This window comes from Staurois parvus, unplaced genomic scaffold (assembly GCF_062004578.1).
Source record: "Staurois parvus isolate SC_StPar_1 unplaced genomic scaffold, SC_StPar_1.0 ptg000706l, whole genome shotgun sequence".
Classification (NCBI taxonomy): Eukaryota; Metazoa; Chordata; class Amphibia; order Anura; family Ranidae; genus Staurois; species Staurois parvus.
Genome location: NW_028318502.1, coordinates 4,001,032 through 4,020,326, shown reverse-complemented (window position 1 = coordinate 4,020,326; position 19,295 = coordinate 4,001,032). Strand labels below are relative to the sequence as shown.

General features: G+C 47.5%; 1 protein-coding gene across 4 annotated transcripts in view; it reads left to right on the top strand.

The window, feature by feature from the left end:
* Positions 1–553: 553 nt before the first annotated feature.
* LOC149445877 (protein unc-13 homolog B-like) overlaps positions 554–19,295 on the top strand; it is a 294,951-nt gene continuing 276,209 nt past the window's right edge. For all 4 annotated transcript variants that reach the window (XM_089653343.1, XM_089653341.1, XM_089653342.1 and 1 more), the window contains exon 1: positions 554–962. The gene's annotated coding sequence lies outside the window, so the exon portion shown is untranslated. The remainder of the gene's footprint in view (positions 963–19,295) is intronic.

Genomic DNA, 19,295 nt, shown 5'->3' with positions numbered 1-19,295 from the left:
ATGGACAGAGGTTTAGGAAGTAGAGGACAGAAGAGGTATAGGTGACGGGCAGAGCTTTAGGAGTGAAGGATGGACAGAGGTTTAGGAAGTAGAGGACAGGAAGAGGCTTGGGGGTGAAGGATGGACAGAGGTTTAGGAAGTGGAGGATGGGAAGAAGTTTGGGGGTAAAGGATGGACAGAGGTTTAGGAAGTGGAGGACGGGAAGAGGCTTGGAGGTGAAGGATGGACAGAGGTTTAGGAAGTAGAGGACGGATGAGGTTTGGGGGCGACGGATGGACAGAGGTTTAGGAAGTAGAGGACGGATGAGGTTGGGGGGTGAAGGATGGACAGAGATTTAGGAAGTGGAGGACGGGAAGAGGCTTGGAGGTGAAGGATGGACAGAGGTTTAGGAAGTAGAGGATGGTAAGATGTATAGATATAGGGGACAGGCAGCAGCGTTTAGCCAGTTGTGGCTGCTTCTCTGGGTGCACATGTGTAACTCGGAGGAGGAGGGGGTCCGCCTTCCTCTATAAGTAAGACTGGAGGCAGGAGGCAGCTGGAGAGGAGGAGCGCACAGTGGCTTTCCTTGCATTCCTCGCTCAGTGTTCTCTGGAAGACACTGCTGTCACAATGCTGCGAATTCCCCGGCTGGCAAAGGACACAATAACTGGATTACTGCAAGCTTCAGCGGTGGCCTCTGGTGTTATGACTGTTGCCCGTCCGTTGCTGGTGTGATGGGTTTGTGCCTGGAGTGGGCACAGCTGGAAGCTTGACACTTTGGCACGGGGCATGAGTCTCAGGAGCCAGTGCTGAACACATCCACTTTCTCCCCGGTCTCCGATTAGAACGGTTTGCAGCCTCACCTTTCGCCACCACTCGCCGTGATTGGCTGTGGAGGGGTGCAGTGAGGCTGCCACCTGTCTAGGTTTCAAAACTTAGTTTTCTGTCCGTTCTTCCAAGCTGTAGAGTGTGAAGACCTCGAGGTAAGTGATCTCTGACCAGGCAAGATGCCGGGACCTGGATGGTGAAGAGGGGTGTGGTGATCCGAGCTGGATTGTTAACCGATTGTTGAAGCGTTGGGAAAAGTGGTTTTCTGTGTCTGTGGAGGTGTGAATATCGGAAGACCGAACGCTGCGACCTCCCTTATATAATGCGACCGGAGAGCGTTGCAGGCGGTTAACCCTTCGCTGCCAGGTGGGTGTGTTTGTAGTCGGTTTGCCTGTGATCTGCGATCAGCATTAGTAAATCAGCCAATTACATCTAAAGAATTCATGAAATGGAAATGAAGATGGCTCGGGGGGTGTTCTCCCATGGTGGGATTCATTAGTGCCGGCTGCCAAGACTTGCCGCTTCCTCTGTCTCCCTATAGATGGTATACAGGATGTTCTCTGGAATATTGTGAGGTCACCTGTTGTGTGTCTAACCGTCATGGTCCTCCTTGTACCCGTCATGGTCCTCCTTGTACCCGTCATGGTCCTCTTTGTACTGGTCATGGTCCTCCTTGTACCCGTCATGGTCCTCCTTGTACCCGTCATGGTCCTCTTTGTACTGGTCATGGTCCTCCTTGTACCCATCCAGCTCCTCCACACTTGTACCTGTCATGGTCATCCTTGTACCTGTCATGGTCCTCCATCCTTATACACGTCATGGTCCTCTTTATACCCGTCATGGTCATGGTCAGGGGTGGACTGACAACTCATGGGGCCCCTGTGTCCTTTCCCAAACTCAAAAAAACCTATGAAAAAGGTACCAGGGGCATCTCATGGGGCCCCCTACTGACCCCGGGCCCTCAGGCAGTGCTCGAGTTTCCAAATGGTCAGTCCGCCCCTGGTCATGGTCCTCTTTATACCCGTCATGGTCCTCTTTATACCCGTCATGGTCCTCTTTGTACCCGTCGTGGTCCTCCATCCTTGTGCCCATCATAGTACACCTTTTACCCATCATGGTCCTCCTTGTACCCGTCATGGTCCTTCTTGTACCTGTCATGATTCGTCATCTTCGTACCTGTCATGTTCATCCTTGTACCCCTCATGGTCCTCCATCCTTGCACCCATCATATTCCTCTATCCTTGTACCTGTCGTGGTCCTTCTTGTATCTGTCATGGTCCTTTTTTGTACCTGTCGTCATTTTTTGTACCTGTCGTGGTCCTTCATGTATCCGTCATGGTACTCCTTGTACCCGTCGTGGTCCTCCATCCTTGTGCCCGTCGTGGTCCTCCATCCTTGTGCCCGTCGTGGTCCTTCTTGTACCTGTCATGATTTGTCATCTTCGTACCTGTCATGGTCATCCTCGTACCTGTCATGTTCATCCTTGTACCCCTCATGGTCCTCCATCCTTGCACCCATCATATTCCTCTATCCTTGTACCTGTCATGGTCCTTCTTGTATCTGTCATGGTCCTTTTTTGTACCTGTCGTCCTTTTTTGTACCGGTCGTGGTCCTTCTTGTATCCATCATGGTCCTCCTTGTACCCGGTCATGGTAGTCTTTGGTTCTTGGGAACTGCAGGTTTCAGCATGCTGTGTAGTAACTGTGGGATCTGAGCTCTCTGGTGTAGTGCAGGGAGCAGTGATGAGAAGCAGGTTATCCCCTGTCTGGGGACTAGTTGAGTTTTGGTTATCTTAGTAATACTGCAGGTGGCACCGGAGATCTGGCTCAGGATTGGTGGATTGGTCCATGGTTCTGGTTGAGGTTGCTTCTGGATCAAAGCTTGCCCTGATCTCATCTAAAGTAAGCCAGAACATGGCAGCAGTCTCTAGTGATCCTGCAGCTTTTTCTTGTAGTCTGTTGTAATTGTATTAGTAGTCTCTAACATTCTCTTGTAACGGAGAAGTCTCTTTATTGGTGGCTGGGCAGCAGTCTCTTGCGATTAGGTAGAAGTCTCTTTGGACCAAGCAGTAATCTGTAGCACTCTATTGTGATTCAGCAGCAGTCTCTAGAAGTCTTTTGTAATTGAGCAATAATCTCTAGTAGTCTCTTGTGACCAAGCAGCATTCTCTAGTAGTCCCTTGGGGTTGAGCTGCTGTTTAGAAGCATCGTTTGATTGAACAGCAGTCTCTAGTAAGCAGCAGTCTGTAATGATCCCTTGTGATTGAGCAGCAAGCAGCAGTCTTTAATAGTCGTTTGTAACTGAGCAACAGTTTAGATGCATCTTTTGAATAAACAGCAGTCTCTAGTAGCCATTCGTGAGCAGAAAGCTCTGTTAGTCTGTTGTAACTCATCTGTAGTCTCTAATAGTCTCTTGTAACTGAACAGTGGTCTCTAATGATCTCTTGTGACTGAGCAGCAGTCTCTTGTAACTGAACAGTGGTCTCTAATGATCCCTTGTGACTGAGCAGCAGTCTCTTGTAACTGAACAGTGGTCTCTAATGATCCCTTGTGACTGAGCAGCAGTCTCTTGTAACTGAACAGTGGTCTCTAATGATCCCTTGTGACTGAGCAGCAGTCTCTTGTAACTGAACAGTGGTCTTTAATGATCCTTTGTGACTGAGCAGCAGTCTGTTGTGACTGAGTAGCAGTCTCTAACATTCTCTTGCAACTGAGCAGTAAAATGTGACTTGTAAATGGGAAGCATTTGATTGAACAGCAGTCTCTTGTAGGCATTCGTGAGCAGAAAGCTCTATTAGTCTGTTGTAACTCATCCGTGGTCTCTAATAGTCTCTTGTAACTGAACAGTGGTCTCTAATGATCCCTTGTGACTGAGCAGCAGTCTCTTGTGATTGAGCAGTAAAATGTGACTTGTAAATGGGAAGCAGTCTCTTGTGACCAAGCAGTAGTCTCTAGCAGTTTTTTGTGGCTGGGCAGATGTCTCTGGCAATTAAGAAGCAGTCTCTTTGGACCGAGCAGTCATCTCTGGAACTCTGTTGTGATTCAGTAGCAGTCTCTGGAAGTCCTTTGTAACTTAGTAGCCTCTAGTATTCTCTTGTGATTGAGCAGCAGTCACTGGTAGTCTATGATAACTGAGCAATAGTCTCGAGTAGTCTCTTGTGACCAAGCAGCATTCTCTAGTAGCCCATTGGGATTGAGCAGCAGTTGAGAAGCATCTTTTGATTGAACAGCAGTCTCTTGTAGGCTTTAGTAAATAAACAGCAGTCTGTAATGATCCCTTGTGATTGAGAAGCAGTCTCTAATAGTCTCTTGTAATTGAGCAGCAGTCTCTAATAGTCTCTTGTAACTGAGCAGCAGTCTCTAATAGTCTCTTGTAACTGAGCAGCAGTTTAGAAGCACTTTTTGAATGAACAGCAGTCTCTAGTAGGCTTTCATAAGTGAGCAGCAATCTCTATTACCCCGGGTTCACACCTAAGTGTTTTCCAGGAACGCACAGCGGTCCATTTAACATTATTTCCTATGGGACACGTTCACATCACCGCGTTTTCGCCCCGGTGCAATTTTTGGTAAGAGTCAAAAGTTGCGTTTTTGGTTCCATAGACTTCAGTGGAAATGCTGCAGAAAAATATGTAGTGAGTTTTCGCAGCGTTTTGCGTTTTATTCTGCCTAGCAACAAGAAAAAAATAATTTAAAGAAATGCAAATCGCGGCAAAAACACACTGCCAAAACGGATCAAACGCAAACTGCATAGGAGTGAACCTAGTTGTAACTGAGCAGCAGTCTCTAATAGTCACTTGTAACTGAGCAGCAGTCTCCAATGGTTTCTGGTAACTGAGCAGCAGTCTCCTATAGTCTCTGGTAACTGAGCAGCAGTCTCCTATAGTCTCTTGTAACTGAGCAGCAGTCTCCTATAGTCTCTGGTAACTGAGCAGCAGTCTCCAATGGTCTCTGGTAACTGAGCAGCAGTCTCCAATAGTTTCTGGTAACTGAGCAGCAGTCTCCAATAGTCTCTGGTAACTGAGCAGCAGTCTCTAATAGTCACTTGTAACTGAGCAGCAGTCTCCAATGGTTTCTGGTAACTGAGCAGCAGTCTCCTATAGTCTCTGGTAACTGAGCAGCAGTCTCCTATAGTCTCTGGTAACTGAGCAGCAGTCTCCTATAGTCTCTTGTAACTGAGCAGCAGTCTCCTATAGTCTCTGGTAACTGAGCAGCAGTCTCCAATGGTCTCTGGTAACTGAGCAGCAGTCTCCAATAGTTTCTGGTAACTGAGCAGCAGTCTCCAATAGTCTCTGGTAACTGAGCAGCAGTCTCTAATAGTCACTTGTAACTGAGCAGCAGTCTCCAATGGTTTCTGGTAACTGAGCAGCAGTCTCCTATAGTCTCTTGTAACTGAGCAGCAGTCTCCTATAGTCTCTGGTAACTGAGCAGCAGTCTCCAATGGTCTCTGGTAACTGAGCAGCAGTCTCCAATAGTTTCTGGTAACTGAGCAGCAGTCTCCAATAGTCACTTGTAACTGAGCAGCAGTCTCCAATGGTCTCTGGTAACTGAGCAGCAGTCTCCAATGGTCTCTGGTAACTGAGCAGCAGTCTCTATTGGTCTCTGGTAACTGAGCAGCAGTCTCTAATAGTCTCTGGTAACTGAGCAGCAGTCTCCTATAGTTTCTGGTAACTGAGCAGCAGTCTCCTATAGTCTCTGGTAACTGAGCAGCAGTCTCCTATAGTCTCTGGTAACTGAGCAGCAGTCTCCTATAGTCTCTGGTAACTGAGCAGCAGTCTCCAATAGTCTCTGGTAACTGAGCAGCAGTCTCTAATAGTCACTTGTAACTGAGCAGCAGTCTCCAATAGTTTCTGGTAACTGAGCAGCAGTCTCCTATAGTCTCTGGTAACTGAGCAGCAGTCTCCTATAGTCTCTGGTAACTGAGCAGCAGTCTCCAATAGTCTCTGGTAACTGAGCAGCAGTCTCTAATAGTCACTTGTAACTGAGCAGCAGTCTCCAATAGTTTCTGGTAACTGAGCAGCAGTCTCCTATAGTCTCTGGTAACTGAGCAGCAGTCTCCTATAGTCTCTTGTAACTGAGCAGCAGTCTCCTATAGTCTCTGGTAACTGAGCAGCAGTCTCCAATGGTCTCTGGTAACTGAGCAGCAGTCTCCAATAGTTTCTGGTAACTGAGCAGCAGTCTCCAATAGTCTCTGGTAACTGAGCAGCAGTCTCTAATAGTCACTTGTAACTGAGCAGCAGTCTCCAATGGTTTCTGGTAACTGAGCAGCAGTCTCCTATAGTCTCTGGTAACTGAGCAGCAGTCTCCTATAGTCTCTGGTAACTGAGCAGCAGTCTCCTATAGTCTCTTGTAACTGAGCAGCAGTCTCCTATAGTCTCTGGTAACTGAGCAGCAGTCTCCAATGGTCTCTGGTAACTGAGCAGCAGTCTCCAATAGTTTCTGGTAACTGAGCAGCAGTCTCCAATAGTCACTTGTAACTGAGCAGCAGTCTCCAATGGTCTCTGGTAACTGAGCAGCAGTCTCCAATGGTCTCTGGTAACTGAGCAGCAGTCTCTATTGGTCTCTGGTAACTGAGCAGCAGTCTCTAATAGTCTCTGGTAACTGAGCAGCAGTCTCCTATAGTTTCTGGTAACTGAGCAGCAGTCTCTAATAGTCACTTGTAACTGAGCAGCAGTCTCCAATAGTTTCTGGTAACTGAGCAGCAGTCTCCTATAGTCTCTGGTAACTGAGCAGCAGTCTCCTATAGTCTCTGGTAACTGAGCAGCAGTCTCCTATAGTCTCTGGTAACTGAGCAGCAGTCTCCTATAGTCTCTGGTAACTGAGCAGCAGTCTCCAATGGTCTCTGGTAACTGAGCAGCAGTCTCCAATGGTCTCTGGTAACTGAGCAGCAGTCTCCTATAGTTTCTGGTAACTGAGCAGCAGTCTCCAATGGTTTCTGGTAACTGAGCAGCAGTCTCTAATAGTCTCTGCTAACTGAGCAGCAGTCTCTAATAGTCTCTGGTAACTGAGCAGCAGTCTCTAATAGTCTCTGGTAACTGAGCAGCAGTCTCTAATAGTCTCTTGTAATTGAGCAGCAGTCTCCTATAGTCTCTGGTAACTGAGCAGCAGTCTCTAATAGTCTCTTGTAATTGAGCAGCAGTCTCCAATAGTCTCTGGTAACTGGACAGCAGTCTCTAACAGTCTTGTCTGACTGAGCGGCAGTCTCCAGTATTCTCTTATGACTGGGCAGCTGTCTCTAACAGTCTCTCTTTAAATGGGCAGCTGTCTCTTATAGCACAGCAGTAATAAAAGTGGATTGGGGTTATAGATGGGGTGTAGGTCTGCAGCAACAGACCCATGTAAGACTCTGCTTTAAGCTCAGTCCTTGTATGCCCCCCCCCCCCCCCCCCATGTACACTCAGTTCAGTCTGTGTATCAGATCTCCATAGCTGCTGTCCTTTTTATTCTTGGATGGACAAAGCCCGGCAGCCTGTAGTAGCCATCAGCATTGGCCACCCCACAGTAAGATCGGTCACAGTGCGGTTCCTGATAGGTTGCGGTTGATTGAAGCAGTGTGTAGCTCAGCAGTGCTCTGCGCAGTGTCCTGATATCAGGGACCCAACCAGTATATTTGGTTCTACAACCGGAATGTCTAACCGGACTTTGGGACTCTCACAGGGTTACCATGATTATTGCTCTTGACCTTTTGAAGGGTCAGCCAGCCAAAAGTCCTATCTGCTACGGGTGGGGTCCTAGTGGCTAAGACCCCCGCTGACTTCCTTCTCTTCCCAATATCCTTGGCTGTGTCCATATAGGATTGTGGTTGGTCTCACTCCTCTAGTTGCATTCTTGATACTGTAAGATACAATTGGGATTCCTCGGACAAAGTAGGACCTCCTTACAAAGTATTGGCTGTGCAGATCTGGGAGCTGTGGGGTCCCCGGGACACATGGGGAAATCTTTGGTTGGCTGAACATCCCAGAAGCTGCCACAAGCTGAACTAATACATTTGATTGTACCGGCCCATCGCCAGGAACGTCTCCCAATAGAATGATGGGGTCTTCCATTACTGAGACAGAAGTGACCTGAAGTCTGTCCATTATGAGGGGATTCCACCATCCCTGTGCTGAGGTCCTGCGTCTGAACACCCGCTGTGCTCATTATGAGTTCCCAGGTCTGTACACCTGCTGTGCCCATTATGAGGGGTTCCCACCATCCCTGTGCTGAGTTTCGGGTCTGTACACCCACTGTGCCCATTATGAGGGGTTCCCACCATCCCTGTGCTGAGTTTCGGGTCTGTACACTCGCTGTGCCCATTATGAGGGGTTCCCACCATCCTTGTGCTGATTTCCCGCATCTGAACACCCGCTGTGCTCATTATGAGGGGTTCCCACCATCCCTGTGCTAAGTTTCCAGGTCTGCACACCCGCTGTGCCCATTATGAGGGGTTCCCACCATCCCTGTGCTAAGTTCCCAGGTCTGTAGTCTGTACACTCGCTATGCCCATTATGAGGGGTTCCCACTATCCCTGTGCTGAGTTCCTGGGTCTGTACACTCGCAGTGCCCATTATGAGGGGATCCCACCATCCCTGTGCTGAGTTCCCAGGTCTGTAGTCTGTACACTCGCTATGCCCATTATGAGCGGTTCCACCATCCCTGTGCTGAGTTCCCGGGTCTGTACACCTGCTGTGCCCAATATGAGGGGTTCCCACCATCCCTGTGCCGAGTTCCCAGGTCTGTACACACGCTGTGCCCATTTAAGGGATTCCCTTCATTCCTGTGCTGAGTTCCCGGGTCTGTACACTTGCTGTGCCCATTATGAGGGGTTCCCACCATCCCTGTGCTGAGTTCCTGGGTCTGTACACCCGCTGTGCCCATTATGAGGGGTTCACACCATCCCTGTGCTGCGTTCCTAGGTCTGTACGTCCGCTGTGCCCATTATGAGGGGTTCCAACCATCCCTGTGCTGGGTTCCCAGGTCTGTACACCCACTGTGCCGATTGAGGGGTCCCCACCATCCCTGTGCTAAGTTCCCGGGTCTGCACACCCACTGTGCCAATTATGAGGGGTTCCCACCATCCCTAGTGGATATATTTTATATTATGAAGAATGTAATGGGAAGATCTGGAACATACTAGGTGGACAGGAGCAGAGCCAGGAAATGGAGATCTCACTGTTGGGAGTACCCAAGACACGTAAGGCATCAGGAGCTGACTCACCTCCCAGGCTTCACCCATGAATATAATATTCACAAACCCTGTCCATGGCTTCCTTTAATTCTCAGTGAGAACATGGGGATCAGGGTGTGTCCTACAGAACCCCATGGGGGGGTGTCCTACAGAACCCCATGGGGTGTGTGTCCTATAGAACCCCATGGGGGGTTTGTCCTACAGAATCCCATGAAGGGGGTGTCCTATAGAACCCCATGGAGGGTGACTGTCCACTGATGAGGAACAAACTCCCCTCCATGCCGGTATGGCGGCACTGTGCACTGATACATACTCCACTCCATGCCGGTATGGCGGCACTGTGCACTGATACATACTCCACTCCATGCCGGTATGGCGGCACTGTGCACTGATACATACTCCACTCCATGCCGGTATGGCGGCACTGTGCACTGATACATACTCCACTCCATGCCGGTATGGCGGCACTGTGCACTGATACAAACTCCCCTCCATGCCGGTATGGCGGCACTGTGCACTGATACAAACTCCATTCCATGCCGGTATGGCGGCACTGTGCACTGATACATACTCCACTTCATACCGGTATGGCGGCACTGTGCACTGATACAAACTCCCCTCAATGCCGGTATGGCGGCACTGTGCACTGATACAAACTCCCCTCCATGCCGGTATGGTGGCACTGTGCACTGATGCATACTCCACTCCATGCCGGTATGACGGCACTGTCCACTGATACATACTCCCCTCCATGCTGGTATGACGGCACTGTGCACTGATACATACTCCACTCCATGCCGGTATGACGGCACTGTGCACTGATACATACTCCACTCCATACAGGTATGGCGGCACTGTCCACTGATACATACTCCCCTCCATGCTGGTATGACAGCATTGTGCACTGATACATACTCCCCTCCATGCCGGTATGGCGGCACTGTGCACTGATACATACTCCCCTCCATGCCGGTATGACAGCACTGTGCACTGATACATACTCCCCTCCATGCCGGTATGACAGCACTGTGCACTGATACATACTCCCCTCCATGCTGGTATGACAGCACTGTGCACTGATACATACTCCCCTCCATGGTGGTATGACAGCACTGTGCACTGATACATACTCCCCTCCATGCCGGTATGACAGCACTGTGCACTGATACATACTCCCCTCCATGCTGGTATGACAGCACTGTGCACTGATACATACTCCCCTCCATGGTGGTATGACAGCACTGTGCACTGATACATACTCCCCTCCATGCCGGTATGACAGCACTGTGCACTGATACATACTCCCCTCCATGCTGGTATGACAGCACTGTGCACTGATACATACTCCCCTCCATGCTGGTATGACAGCACTGTGCACTGATACATACTCCCCTCCATGCTGGTATGACAGCACTGTGCACTGATACATACTCCCCTCCATGCTGGTATGACAGCACTGTGCACTGATACATACTCCCCTCCATTCTGGTATGACAGCACTGTGCACTGATACATACTCCACTCCATGCTGGTATGACAGCACTGTGCACTGATACATACTCCACTCCATGCTGGTATGACAGCATTGTGCACTGATACATACTCCCCTCCATGCTGGTATGACAGCACTGTGCACTGATACATACTCCCCTCCATGCTGGTATGACAGCATTGTGCACTGATACATACTCCCCTCCATGCTGGTATGACGGCACTGTGCACTGATACATACTCCACTCCATGCCGGTATGACGGCACTGTGCACTGATGCATACTCCACTCCATGCCGGTATGACGGCACTGTGCACTGATACATACTCCCCTCCATGGTGGTATGACAGCACTGCGCACTGATACATACTCCCCTCCATGCTGGTATGACAGCACTGCGCACTGATACATACTCCCCTCCATGCCGGTATGACAGCACTGCGCACTGATACATACTCCCCTCCATGCCGGTATGACAGCACTGCGCACTGATACATACTCCACTCCATGCTGGTATGACAGCACTGCGCACTGATACATTGGAACACATGACGGGATGTACAGTATATCCTGCAGGGACTCCATTGGCTCCCGCTACAATTCCCAGTGATGGCGCATTTCTCTCCTGATTTGTTTCTCCGTAGCGTACAACAAACAATTGATGAGGCGTATTATTGGAAAAAATTTAAATGATCTAACAGTAAAATGTGCAGCTGCTTTTGCTACACCTAGTTCAAATATACATCATGATCCAAGCCAAGGACCAGAATATACTGTGTGTGTATGTGTATTAAAAAATGACCGTATTTTTCACTCCATAAGACGCACCTAGATTTTAGAGGAGGAAAAACAGAAAAATATTCTGAACCAATGGACTGCAGACAAAGTACAGGAGATGACCGGAGACTGCGGATGTACTACAGGAGATGACCGGAGACTGCAGACACAGTACAGGAGATGACCAGAGACTGCGGACACAGTACAGGAGATGACCAGAGACTGCAGACACAGTACAGGAGGTGACCAGAGACTGCGGACACAGTACAGGAGATGACCAGAGACTGCAGACACAGTACAGGAGATGACCAGAGACTGCGGACACAGTACAGGGGATGACCAGAGACTGCGGACACAGTACAGGGGATGACCAGAGACTGCGGACATAGTACAGGAGATGACCAGAGACTGCGGACACAGTACAGGAGATGACCAGAGACTGCGGACACAGTACAGGAGATGACCAGAAACTGCGGACATAGTACAGGAGATGACCAAAGACTGCGGACACAGTTCAGGAGATGACCAGAGACTGCGGACACAGTGCAGGAGATGACCGGAGACTGCGGACACAGTGCAGGAGATGACCGGAGACTGCGGACACAGTGCAGGAGATGACCGGAGACTGCGGACACAGTGCAGGAGATGACCGGAGACTGCGGACACAGTACAGGGGATGACCGGAGACTGCGGACATAGTTTTTCAAAATGTTTGGACTTTTTCATTTTTATAGCAAAAAAATAACAATCCCAGTGGTGAAAAAATACCACCAAAATAAAGTTTTATCTACCTCAAACGAATGCTAAAAAATGTCATATGGGTACAGTGTTGCATGACCGCACAATTGTCATTCAAAGTGTGACAGTGTGAAAGCTGAAAATTGTCCTGGACAGGAAGGGGGTGGAAGTGTCCGGACTTGAAGTGGTTAAAAAAAGGCCAAGCAACCAGTAAAACTGATCAATGGGCTAATATTCATATAAAGATGGCAAGTGTGCTGACTGTATGATCCACTGCAGCCAGTGCCCAGAGAACATCTCACAGGGTCGCTGGGAGGGAACTTCCTTTAGTTTGTGCTGTGGAACTTCTCTTTCACTGCATCCTACGCAGCCGATCACAATTTTGATGTGGTTTTTAACTGATTGGTAACCAGCAGAAACTCCTTAGTATGTATTTTAAAATTGGGCTTTCTGTATGGGAGAGACATCAGACTGATGATCTCATCTCTATCAGCTTGCACTCTTCACTGTAGCATACCTGACTGGCTCCTTGTGCTGCTCCTTCCTCCCCCCTCTGTGAGCTCTGCTGTACAGGGATTGCATAAGGCCAGTACCACCAAGAAGCATGCTGATGGGAAGAAAGAGCAGAGTGACAGAGAGATGGGCTCACCACTGTGCTGCTTCTCCTTTCACTGTCCAGTCGCAGGTTGGGAGCTGGTCCGGGATGACCTAACCCCAAGAGATGCGAGTTGAATGATGTTGGCTGTCAGACTTAGGGCATCTAACATAGAGTGACAAAGAGATGAGCTCACCAGTGTGCTGCTTTTCCTTTCACTGTCCAGTCACAGGTTGGTGGCTGGTCCGGGATGACCTAAGCCCAAGAGACGTGAGTTGAATGATGTTGGCTGTCAGACTTAGGGCATCTAATGCAGAGTGACAGAGAGATGAGCTCACCACTGTGCTGCTTCTCCTTTCACTGTCCAGTCGCAGGTTGGGGGCTGGTCCGGGATGACCTAACCCCAAGAGATGAGAGTTGAATGATGTTGGCTGTCAGACTTAGGGCATCTAATGCAGAGTGACAGAGAGATGAGCTCACCACTGTGCTGCTTCTCCTTTCACTGTCCAGTCGCAGGTTGGGGGCTGGTCCGGGATGACCTAAGCCGAAGAGACGCAAGTTAAATGATGTTGGCTGTCAGACTTAGGGCATCTAATGCAGAGAGATGAGCTCACCACTGTGCTGCTTCTCCTTTCACTGTCCAGTCGCAGGTTGGGGGCTGGTCCGGGATATCCTAACCCCAAGAGATGCGAGTTGAATGATGTTGGCTGTCATACTTAGGGCATCTAATGCAGAGTGACATAGAGATGAGCTCACCACTGTGCTGCTTCTCCTTTCACTGTCCAGTCGCAGGTTGGGGGCTGGTCCGGGATGACCTAACCCCAAGAGATGAGAGTTGAATGATGTTGGCTTTCAGACTTAGGTCATCTAATAGCAGAAAAAAAGTATGGCATGGGACATCTTTGGATTAAAGGTAAATATTGCAACTAAAGTTGGTTTAGTTTTATCTTTAATGAGGTGTTAATTTTTACCTTACAATTGGCTGAAGTTCTTTAAATACTTTCTGCGCCTCCCTCCCCTAATCTAAAAAAAGCAAAAAACACATCACCTGACAATAGAGGAAAACGGAAGGAGTTATCATTCATTTATCGCTGAATATTTAAAATCTATCTATGTTCAGGACAACAAGGGGTTAACAGAATTCTACTGAATAAGAAATGTTTCCCATGTTAATGTTACAACGTATCCATATTCCTTACCCGAGTCACACATTGAAGGCTACATATAGATACCTTGTAACATTAACATGGAAAACATTTCTTATTCAGTAGAATTCTGTTAACCCCTTGTTGTCCTGAACATAGATTCCGTCCCCTGGGCTGGTGATGAAGTAACAATCCCTGTGCACCCAGCGGCCATGCATAATTGCCCTCACCTCCCGCACAGAACGGCGAGGGGGGGGGGGGGGAATCCACGCAACGTGATTGCGCAACCCCACCTAAAATTCCCTCTCCTCGTCTCTTCCATTACGGCTAACTCAGCAGCTGGAATGCACGTTGTGTTCAAATGATTAAACTCATCAGCTTAAGTCTTCGCAGCGCGGCTGATGCCGCCGGCTGCCACTGACGCTTCTTTCGTTTAACACGAAGGACAAATGAGGGGAGACGTGTTACAGAATGTCCCCTGGATAGAGAGAATCATGTCAGCCGTTCAGAGATGCGGCACCAAGACCGATTGTCAGGCGGAGAGGGAGAGCCAGGGAAAGGGTTCGAATCATCGGAAAGATGTTTTTTTTTGCGCCTCTCGAGCTGCTTTAGTGTAAGGGAAACGATAGGATGTCACGGCCTGAGTCATTATGCTAAAGTTCAACGAAAAGTCAGTTTTTTTGATGCAACTTTGTTTGCTGCTCCATATGTGTGTCCTTGATTTATATATATATATATATATATATATATATATATATATATATATATATATATATATATATATATATATATATATAAATTGATTTATATAATAATAAAATTGTTTTGTCTCTCCAATCTAAGCATTGACAGTGTGATCTCTGTAACTTAGTTATGATGAGAGGGCGATAACTCTAATCTTAGTTGGATACCACAGTCAGTGACTCGATCGAGATGATATCTTGTAGATCTTGTGAAGTTTATTCCATCTTACAAAAATGAGCATCTGATAGGTCAAAAGATCATAAATGTGCTCTGCTTCATGAGACGTGAGGCTTGCTGAAATGCATTACTGGGAAAAGGGGTGGGCTATCTATACAGCAAGAACTATACCAGAGGAAAGGGAGGAGCAGAAACAAAATACAGAGAACACTTAAAGGCATATGACAGTCATGTGAAACATGACAATAATATATTATTTTCTTTTTTTAATTATTATTTTATTTCTTTTTAAAGTTTGCAGTTAGTTTCACTTTGGGGGCTTTCAATAGACCAGATTCTCTGTTTTCGTGGAAGGTCTGCCTTAACCTCCGGTTCACATATATGCGGGCTGCGTTTTGCGCGGGCACGAGAGCTCATTCATTTGAATGGACCCCCGTGCTCCATGACATGCAGAGAAGAAATCCCAGCACTTCTTCTGAAAACGCAGCCGAGGTTCCCAGTACGGTTGCGTTTTCCAGTGCGGGTGGCATACCATTAGAACTAATGGCACCCGCACGCGGGTCCGCATTCCTCGGTGCGGGTGGTGTGGCTGCACAGATTTTCGTGCCGATCTGCAGCGGCACCACCCACACAGATGTGAACCAGGGTTAAGGATAAGGTCACCTTTGGAACCATTTTTAGGGTGGAGCATGTAACATGTTCCTATAGCTGAAGTTGTGCCCATCGCCTGTGGGAACGGGTATCTGTCAAAAACAATTGCCTGCTCCCCCCACAAAAACAAAAAAAATGTGGCAGCGGGGGGGAGGAGTTTTGAAAAATGAAGCTTTCACTTTTGGGTGGAACTCCGCTTTAAGAGTTCCCTTCACTGGAACCAGGGGGCCAAGCCCAACACCTGAAAAACGCCCCACATTATAATCCCCCCCTCCACCAATATTTACACTTAGCACAATGCAGTCAGGCAAGTACCGTTCTCTTGGCAACCGCCAAACCCAGACACGTCCATCGGATTGCCAGACAGAGAAGCGTGATTGGACTCTCCAGAGAACACGTCTCCACTGCTCTAGAGTCCAGTGGTGGCGTGCTTTACACCACAACATCTGACGCTTTACATTGCACTTGTAAGGCTTGGATGCAGCTGCTCGGCCATGGAAACCCATTCCATGAAGCTCTCTACGCACTGTTGTTGGGCTCATCTGAAGGCCACACCAAGTTTGGAGGTCTTTAGCTATTGACTTTGCAGACAGTTGGCGACTTCTGCGCACTGTGCGCTTCAGCATGCACTGACCCCTCCCTGTCATGTGACGTGGCCTACCACTTGGTGGCTGAGTTGCTGGTGTTCCCAGTTGCTTCCACTTTGTTATAATCCCACTGACAGTTGAGCGTGGAATATTTAGTAGCCAGGAAATGTCACGGATGGACTTATTGCCCAGGTGACCACCTATCACAGGACCACGCTTGGAGTCACTGAGCTCCTGAGAGCGACCCATTCTTTCACCAATGTTTGTAGAAGCCGTCTGCATGCCTAGGGGCTTGATTGTATACACCTGTGTCCATGGAGGGGATTGGATCGCCTGAATCACATGATTGGGAGGGGATTGGAACACCTGAATCACATGATTGGGAGGGGATTGGAACACCTGAATCACATGATTGGGAGGGGATTGGAACACCTGAATCACATGATTGGGAGGACTGGCCCAATATTTTTGGCAATATAGTGTATATCATAATACACTGGATGGTGAGAACCAGCCTCCTGTCTGCATGCACCCCAGAAATATATGACATTTCAGCTGTTTTGCTGAAGGTGACAGCAGTGGACCATGCTTGCATGATATGTGTTGAAGCAGCCAATGGTAGTCTCTAGTGGAAGCCCATGTGATAGGGTGACAACTCAGGAGCACAATTTTGAGACAAGGACAGAGGGTTTTCACCCTGTAACAGGAAGTGTTTGAACAAAGACTTTGATGGTAGGATCACCAGGGAAAATTTTACTAAAATGTGCAGATTTTAAAATATTTCCAGTGTGGTGTTTAACCATTTCAATACCGGGCAATTTTACCCCTTCCTGCCCAGGCCATTTTTCAGGTTTCAGCGCTCTCACACTTTGAATGACAATTGCGCGGTCATACAACATTTTGCCCTAACTAAAATTTTATCATTTTCTTCACACAACTAGAGCTTTCTTTTGGTGATATTTAATCACCGCTGGGGTTTTTATTTTTTGCTAAAGTAACAAAAAAAACCCCACAAATTTTGAAAAAAAAAACACGTTTTTCTTTGTTTCTGTTATAGAAGTTTGCAAATAAATAATTGTTCTTCATAAATTTAGGCCGAGATGTATTCTGCTACATGTCTTTGGTGAAAATAACCCAAATTAGGATGTATTATTTAGTTTGTAGGAAAGTTATAGAGTTCACAAACTATGGTATATATCTGAAAATTGATCAATCCTGAAGTACTGACAGCCAATCTAATTTCTTGAGGTCCAAGAATGTCAGAACAGTACAGATATCCCCCAAATGTCAGAATAGTACAGATATCCCCCAAATGTGAGGACAGTACAGATATCCCCCAAATGTCAGGACAGTACAGATATCCCCCAAATGTCAGGACAGTACAGATATCCCCCAAATGTCAGGACAGTACAGATATCCCCCAAATGTCAGGACAGTACAGATATCCCCCAAATGTCAGGACAGTACAGATATCCCCCAAATGTCAGGACAGTACAGATATCCCCCAAATGTCAGGACAGTACAGATATCCCCCAAATGACCCCTTTTTGCAGAGTAGACAGTCCGACATACTTCATAAGAGGAATGGCGAGTTTTTTGAAGTTGTATTTTTTTTGTCATAATTTTTCGGAAAATGAAAAAAGTATTTTCACTATTTTTTTTACATACTGTCACCAGTGCAGTACAGCGTCATCATATAACTGGCATGGCGGTGATCAGGGACACTGACTGATTGTTTTAATTTTTTTTTAAAAATTTAATTTTAAATTTTTTATTAAATTTTTTCTTTTTTTTAAGATTTGTGTTTCATATTTCACTATGTCCAAAGTAGTACAATGTTACCATAGTAACATTGTACTACTTTGGGGAAGTGATCAGTATTTTTTTTTTTTTTTACACAATTTGCTTATAGCAAAGAGTTACTTTTCTATAAGCAAGCATTTACCTGAATGACATCGATTCATTCAGGGTTTTTTTTTTTTTTTTTGTGCTTAGCTGTGATTTGTTTACAGCTATTCACATGACGTGCATGTGATCGCTGTGACCATTCACAGCTAGACACTAGTATACAATGGATGGCATGAATGAAGCCATCCATTGTATACAACTGTCATGTGACCTGCTGTGATTGGTCACAGCAGGTCACATGGTACCGGCAATGGGGCCGATACTCAGATCTGTCCTCGGCCGTGTCCGAGATACACGGCCAGTAACAGATCGCGCCGCTGCGCGGCTCTGCAAGTGCACGAACTGCGTATGTGCGGGAGTACGCCAAATGGTGGCCTCCCAGAAAGCTAGTGCATTTTTCCAGACGCCATACGGCTATAGGCCGGGCGTCAAATGGTTAAGATGACGAGACCTTAGTAATTGGGTTGACATCTGCTTTAAAGCACAACTCCAGGAAATGTAAAGATCATCTCTTGCTGCGCTGGCACTTTATGGGTTAACTACTTGTTTAGGGGGTTGTGGTAGTTTTACTTACCTGATCCTTCGCTTCCCCATTGAAACCCCTTCAACTTCCTACACTTCGGCATCTCAGTGTTCTCATGTTCGGTGCAGGACTATATGGGCCCTGGATTGGTCCAGATGACGCAGGGGGCACCCGACCGCCAGAGCATGGGGGAGTGGAGGCTGCTGGGATTGGTCTAGCAGTGCAGGGGAGCCTGCCGGAGTAGAGGCACCCGTGAGTAAAAGTGCTTTCCTTGACCCCCTTGGTATCAACAAACAGCTGTCCTTGCAGTATGGGCCGCAGACTTTTACTTTCCATGGAGTTCAGCTGAAGATGTTAGTAAATTAGTCATTAGAAGGCGCTTTTGGTTCTTAAAGTAGAATAATGGCCTCCCATTAAATGAAATATGTGCTTACAGCTTTCTCTTCATCCCTCTGCAAAACCCCACAAATACCTGTTCATCCTGCCAGTGAAGGCCGCCTGATGCAGATTCTTGTGGTGGGGTGGCAACAATGCTTTACTGCTGAATTCAGAGCAGAGTTGTCACTCTCATGTAGGTTGTGCCTGCTTGGGAGGGTGTTGCAGGGGGTTTGGCTATCTACAGTGCATAGTCACTGCTTATTCACAGGCCTGTAGCTTGTCAGTCAGCCCCTGGCCGCTCTTAGTCCCTGCTTTATGGATTGACCGCACTACCTCTACTGATGAAACCCTCCCACTGTGAGCTGCAGTGCCTGGGACGGTGTGTGTGCCAGATACAGATGGAGGAGTTTTTGGCTGAGTCAGAGAAAGAGTAAAGGAATTATTTGCACAGTATGTGTATATATGTATATATATATATATATATATATATATATATATGTGTGGGTGTGTGTATATACACTGCTCACAAAAATGAAAGGAACACTTTGAAAACCTATCAGATCTCACAGCTGAAACCTCTCCTGCTGGATCTCTATACTGACATGGATGGG